Source organism: Passer domesticus, chromosome 1 (assembly GCF_036417665.1).
Source record: "Passer domesticus isolate bPasDom1 chromosome 1, bPasDom1.hap1, whole genome shotgun sequence".
In the NCBI taxonomy this organism is placed as follows: domain Eukaryota; kingdom Metazoa; phylum Chordata; class Aves; order Passeriformes; family Passeridae; genus Passer; species Passer domesticus.
Genome location: NC_087474.1, coordinates 2,438,250 through 2,445,301, shown reverse-complemented (window position 1 = coordinate 2,445,301; position 7,052 = coordinate 2,438,250). Strand labels below are relative to the sequence as shown.

The 7,052-nt window shown below is 39.8% G+C and overlaps 1 long non-coding RNA gene across 2 annotated transcripts; it reads left to right on the top strand.

The window, feature by feature from the left end:
• The first annotated feature begins 406 nt into the window (after window positions 1-406).
• On the top strand, window positions 407-5,720 carry LOC135286809 (uncharacterized). 2 transcript variants are annotated; one of them, XR_010350848.1, is made up of 3 exons: window positions 407-779; window positions 3,958-4,088; window positions 5,551-5,720. It is a non-coding gene; the product is annotated as an uncharacterized LOC135286809 (long non-coding RNA). The 2 variants fall into 2 exon arrangements; XR_010350847.1 differs by lacking the exon at window positions 407-779 and adding an exon at window positions 3,214-3,551.
• The last annotated feature ends 1,332 nt before the right edge of the window (window positions 5,721-7,052 follow it).

Genomic DNA, 7,052 nt, shown 5'->3' with positions numbered 1-7,052 from the left:
CTCCAACAGACTAAAAATGGAGCCCCATCTCAATCTCTCTATTTTATTCTGTTAAGGATAAACTAGCCAATTAAGAAATTACACCTAAATTATTTTCACTTTTAACCCAATAACCAACCACCCATGGCTGCAATGGGGACTTTTTTATCCAATTACACAAAACCACCCAAACCCATGGAAAGAAGGTGAACAAGGACCAGCCACTGCCCCAAAACCTCCATCATGCTTTATCTATATTACTGTATTCTAAACCCTAAACTCTGAGTTTCCCACCCTGTGGTCTCACACACTTCTCTTCAAACTCCACACCCACAATCCCAGCTCTCTCATTCCATTTTGGAAGCTTCTCCACAGCCTCAGGTCAATGCAGTGTTCTCTTGGGGGTCAGTGCCTGGCAGCACAGAAAGTCTGAAATTCTCAGCAGCCAGGGCTCAAACAGCTCAGCACCCTGAGCATTCTCATGCACAGACAAATCCTGCTGATGGCTAATTGTCCCTGCTATAAGTAGGGAAAAACCATGGATATCTGCAGTATTTCTCATTTAAGCTGCTCCAGGCCCTGAAACCCTCCTCCTTAGCACTCCTGATTTAAACCCAGTTATTTAATTAAAGCCTGTTTAGATATTGGTTTTAAATCATATAAAATGCCAGACTTTGGCACAGCCAGGTTATGTCCCAACTGAGGCCATCCTGATCTCTTTTCCTGGGTTTCCAGCCCCTGTTTGCTCAGCATGAGGCAATGCCAGGGTATTTAATTCTCTGATAAAAAGCCTGCCACAGGTATTGGCAATAACAATTAGGGTGGAGGCCTAGCAGGGCTCACAGCAAGTTCCTATGTGAATGTTCTCTGTCAATATTTGTCCATGTGTGGAGTCATACTATAGCCTATTATCCCAGTTCTGGGAAAGTTTCAAGGTCATTGGGGTGATTTTAAGAAAAATGAAATCACTCAAAGGTCAAGAGAAAAATAAGAGGAAATCGAACATTTCGTAGAAACTGGAAATTTCATCTCTCCTGGTTGCTTCTCAAGAGAGGTATTTTCCCTTTTCAATCCCTAATGGGTCCCTGGTGCCCAGGGATGAATGTTACCAGGATGGGGAATGCTAACACCACCAATTCCAGCAGTTAATCCTCAAAATTGGCTCTTCCTGTTTGTGCTCCAAGTGTTCAGTCCTTGACCTTTTTGTACAAAGCAAATAAGAGCCATTATTTTCAAATTTATCAGTGTTGCCATAGTTACTAAATGGTGTGTGTGTGCCAGCTAATATTTTAAAGATATGAATAACAAATATCTGTTGCATGTTTTGCAGAGTTTGCCATTATCATGACAATCAATTCACATGCCACAGAGAATAGTCATGCTGCAAGTTGTAGATAGGAATGATTTAAATTCATGGGTATTTTATCCTTTTTGGGTGGGGAACAGCACTGGATGAGGTGAAACACAACTTTGTAGGTGTTTTCTGCAATCAAGGCAGAGAGATGAACATCTCCGTGAAATGGTGCACAGAGACTGAACTACCATTTGGGGAGAGAGGGAGAAGGGGGATTATCCTCCTAAGTGTGAAAGCAGAATAAAAACAGGTGTTCAAATACTTCCTGCAACCAGAGTTAGACATGTGGAAATAGGGATTGGAAACCTCAACAAACTGCTTGAGAAACCCAAGTGGACACTAAGAGTTACCCTGGAGACCCTTTAAGAAACCTGGACAGAAGAAAAAGGGATTTTCCATGTGGTGAAAATCTTTCAAACCATTTCAAGCAGCTGGAGACATGCTGAGAATTTCAGACTTTCTGTGCTGCCAGGCACTGACCCCCAAGAGAACACTGCATTGACCTGAGGCCGTGGAGAAGCTTCCAAAATGGAATGACAGAACTGGGATTGTGGGTGTGGAGTTTGAATAGAAGTGTGTGATATCACAGGGTGGGAAACTCAGAGTTTAAGGGTTTAGAATATATTAATATACATAAAGAAAGATGGAGGTTTTAGGGTGGAGGCTGGTCCTTCTTCTTCACCTTCTCCTTCACCTTCTTTTCCATGGGTTTGGGTGGTTTTGTGTAATTGGATAACAAAGTCCCCATTGCAGTCCATGGGTGGTTGGTTATTGGGTTAAAAGCAAAAATAATTTAGTTGTCATTTTGTAATTGGCTAGTTTATCCTTAAAAGGTCTTGTAAAGAAAGATAACCATTTTGTATCTTGTTAATGAAATACTACAAAACTCACTGCTTGTGAGACTGTGACATAGATAAGAACTAATAAACACCTGAGTCTGAACACAAAACATCATCTGGAATGCTTCAATCCTGATCATGACAGAAAAAGAAGAAAGAAGCGAAGAATGAGCGGTGTTCCTCTGTTCTTCTGAACTATGGCCTGCCTTGTATTTCATAGTAGCTGCCTCCTTTCATGGCTTCCCTCTGTTTATATATGGATGGATATATTTCTGCATAATGTATTTACCCCTTACACACACATAAGAAAATAAACAAATAAACATCTGTGTCTGCTTGCTCACAGCATCACGTTGTACTGCCATTTTCTGATGGAATTCTTTGGAAATTGAACCTTTTTACCAGGCTGCTTTTTCCATACTCCAGACCACACATTGCACATTATAATTTTGCATTAATAATATTGCAATTTATAATTTTGGTTTAAAAGAGGTGTCTTGACTCTTCATATCTTTGTGGTTTCCTCCCAACATTTTGTCACATCTGTCAAGTCTTATCTTCTTTTTGCCGGGGTTGGGATTAAATGTATGAGACAGTATTCCTTGTTGGGACTCAGATGTTTATCAGTTCTTATCTCTGTCAGAGTCTCACAAACCCTGAGTTCTGCAGCACTGCACTCTGACAAACTAAAAATGGAGCCCCATCTCTCTCTCTACAAGGCCTTTGAAGGATAAACTGTCCAGTTAAGGAATGACAACTAAATTACTTTTACTTTTAACCCAAGAACCGACCACCTGTGGCCGCAATGGGGAACTTTTTTATCCAATTACACAAAACCACCCAAACCCATGGAGAAGAAGGTGAAGAAGAAGAAGATGAAGAAGAAGGACCAGCCCCCACACTAAAAGCTCCATCTTGCTTTATCTATATTACTGTATTCTAAACCCTTACACTCTAAGTTTTCCACCCTGTGCTATCACACACTTCTATTCAAACTCCACACCCACAATCCCAGTTCTGTCATTCCATTTTGGAAGCTTCTCCACGGCCTCAGGTCAATGCAGTGTTCTCTTGGGGGTCAGTGCCTGGCAGCACAGAAAGTCTGGAATTCACAGTATCCAGGGTTGCACCAACAGCCATCTCCACTTCTCCCAGAGAGTTGCTGGGGGTTCCCCACACTCCAGCTGCTCTCTGGATGTTAAAGCATTCTTGATTTCTTTGTAATGTAGACAAGGAGAACTCTATAGACTGTAACTCCATCATTTTCCAGTAGTTCAACAAAAGAGTATTTATTGTGTTGATTTTCTATAACAGCACTTATGACTTGTGCAAACTCTGTGGGGCAAAGTGTGTGTTGTTTCCTTGGCAGCTGAGGCATGGTAAGATAAAATTTGATCCTGTTGCTGACTAGAGCTGTTCCTTTTCCACAAAATGTTTTTTGGGTCTGGGTGAACTGAGAGATAACAGCTTTTGATTACAAAAAAAAAAAAAATCAAAGTGTGTGCATGTATGTAACTTTAATTGTATTTTATATATACACTATTGCTTCGCTTTATGAATTTGGTTATTTTTCAAGTAGTGTTTAAACTAAAGGATAATGGTTAGGATTTCTCTATTAGGAATTGAAATTATATCATAGTGGAAATTTCATATTGCTAGAGGTAATGGGAAGGCTGACAGAAATTCCATCTTCCATTTCCACACTGCACACCCAATCTATTCTGTAGAACATGGGAAACAATATGTAAAGATAAGCAGTCCTGAAAATTGAATTTCTCCTGGCAGGGAGGCCCTTGCAGCTGCCACCACCACCAGCATCCCTTGCCAGGTGATTTGAGGAGGACTGGAGATGTGCTTCATCATGACCATGATGGTCAAAGGAGATGTATTTCAAAATTACTTTCCAGCTTCTACAGGTATCACAATCAGATCAGAGCAGCAGAGAAATTGTTTATTTCATTTATGAACAGAGAAAAACATGCAGAGCTCCCCCAGCTAGGCAAAATCACTCCAGTCCCACATAGCCCAGTCCAGAGCAGTCTATATGGTGAAGGCTGGACAAAGAAAAGTTGAAAGATAATCTCAGTGAAAAAAGGGATTTGAAGATACTCTTTAAAAGTTGCCACATCATGATTTCAGACGTTACACTTTATTGATTAGCAGTCAGAAATTTGTTTGCTCATTCCTCCCACATCTCACAGAGCTTCTGCACAGATGATCATTAAATGTGGTGTTTAATAGAATTAATGCCAGACCAATGCCTCCACACAGAGCTCCTGGTGTTTGGTTATTCACCCAGAGCATCAATAGCCCAGGCAGATCAAGGACAGCCATCAGAGAGAAATAAGGGCAGAGGGACAAGCTTCAAAAAGAGATTTAACTTTTGTGCTTAATTAATCAAGTGGATTTAAGTTAAAATTTGAAGAAATGGGACCTGATTCCACTTAAACATTTCTGTGCAGCTCTTCTAGTTCTCAGATGTTTTTGCTGTTTGGTTTTGGAAAAATTGCCAATTATAATTGACTTCAGGAATCTTTAGTGGTGACATTTACAGCTGACCTTGTCACACTGAGTTCCTCTTACAGACTTACCATGAAGATGCTAATCACCTAATATACATTTGCCACCTACATTTCTGTGAGGTGAACTCTGCTTCCCAAGCTCCTTCTGCTCCCTGCTCACACAGAGGTGATCCAAGTAATAATCTCACAGGAGTTGTCAAATCAATATCCTGGGAAGCTTTGCAGAATTTTCTGTTTGGTCAGATTAATCTGTTTCCTGTATCTTTAAATTATAGCTCACCAAGTGAGCTTTTATAAATATAACCACAATTAATTGATTATTCTATCCACTCTTTTTTTCTATCATGCCACACCTTTCTCTTAACTATTTATGCTTTTATATGAATTTAAGTGTCACAGATATTTCCCTTTCAGTTGTTCATTCTGGTATTTTGCCCTCAGGAGATTAACAAAATGAAGGTCTGAGTGTATAAAGTATTTCACCATAAATGTTGCATGAATTGCCACCTTTTATAGGAACCATCAAGGTTTATCACAGTTCTGTGTAACTGAACATTTTAATGTTTTAATTTTAATTTTAATTTTTTAATCTTCATCTTCTTTTTATTTTTTTTATTTATATAAATTGCCAAGAATGAGAAAAATTTTCTGCACATTGTTGTAGGCAAAATCCTGATCCTGCTGCTGGTTACACCTGTATTTAACTGCACAAATCTGTGCAGCCCAACACTCAACAACCTGGGTCATGTGTTGTGCTTCTAATTTCCCCTTCTAGCACACAGAACACAACCATAGCCTTTCCATGTTTAAATTGGCAAGTGTTTTCCATTACTTTCAAAAATAAAATATATTTTAGAGCGTCGTGCACTGGATGAACACCACAAATGATGCAGGACAGGGCTGCAGGATGCTCAGGAAACCAGAAGAATTGAACAGACTTCAGATTTCTCCCAAAGCAGGATTCTAAGATGGGAAAAACAGCAATAATGTACATTTCTAATGAAATAAAGACACATGAGATACAAATTATATGCCCCAATTTATTTATTTAATGTATCAGAAATATCTGTTACTTCTACACTGAGCTGTTCTTGGCCCAGGGAGGGGTCAGAGGGTTTCAGAGGGAGTTTCCCAGTTTCAGAAGGAGTTTCTCAGTTTCAGAGGGACCCTCAATAACTCCCTTTTCCACTGCACACCTATTTTCCCCCAAATTCAAATGTCTATGGTTTAGAGCAAATACCCTCATGCAGTTTTTCCAGTCATGGCAGAGATACAGATCTCTCAAAATGTGACTCATCTGCCTTGTTCTGCTTTAGGATGAGAGGATTTTAATCCTGGACTCTTGAATACATTAAGCAGAAATTGGGGAAAGATAAATTAATATTAACAAGCTCAGGTGTAGCTCAGGCAGGCAGGAGGTGCCTCCTACACACAGAATGATCCCTCCAAGACACGATTCAGTTTTCTCTTCCAACTTTCTACTTCTTCCTTGTGTGGAGCAGGAGAAAAGTGAGAGGTGTGGGAATGGTGGTACATAAAGGCAGCATGCTGCTTTTAAATAACTACACAGATAATGTAAGTGCATGAAGTAACACATTATCCTCTTGGCTGAGTGAAGATGATTGCAGCATTAAAATTTAATTAAATGCAACTGCTTGTAGTAAAGGGAGGGTAAATGACAGATCTGCTATAACACAGATCTTCTTTCTCCCTCTTGAAATGCACAAGCAGCTCCAGTAAATCCAGACAAGCAGTGATTTTTTTAATATATATATATTTATAGTTAATCTTTTCATGCTCTTTGTGTTGAATATTGATTCCAGGTGTAACCATTTTATTGCTTGTTTCTAACTGTTGGCAACTGAAGTAGTTGATAAGGATGAAGGCTGGGAAAACACGGTTCATTCAGTTTTGCTTGCTCACCTACAAAAGATGCTTAGCCTGGAAAGACTTACAAGAGGACAATGATAATAATATTACACCCCTAAATACTCATTTTACCAGGATGTTTACAAAGGATATAAGGGTGAGATGAATTTTAGAAGTTCATCTTCTGGACTATCTGCTAGAAATGCTCCCTCCTGTGTTCTTCTCTGGCAATTCTTCACCCACTCCATCATTCTCTCCTTTTGGAACCCTGGGTGCTGGGAATTTTGGGCTTTCTGTGCTGCCAGGCACTGACCCCTAAGAGAACACTGCATTGACCTGAGGCCGTGGAGAAGCTTCCAAAATGGAATGACAGAACTGGGATTGTGGGTGTGGAGTTTGAATAGAAGTGTGTGATATCACAGGGTGGGAAACTCAGAGTTTAAGGGTTTAGAATACAGTAATATATAAAAAGCAAGATGGAGATTTTAG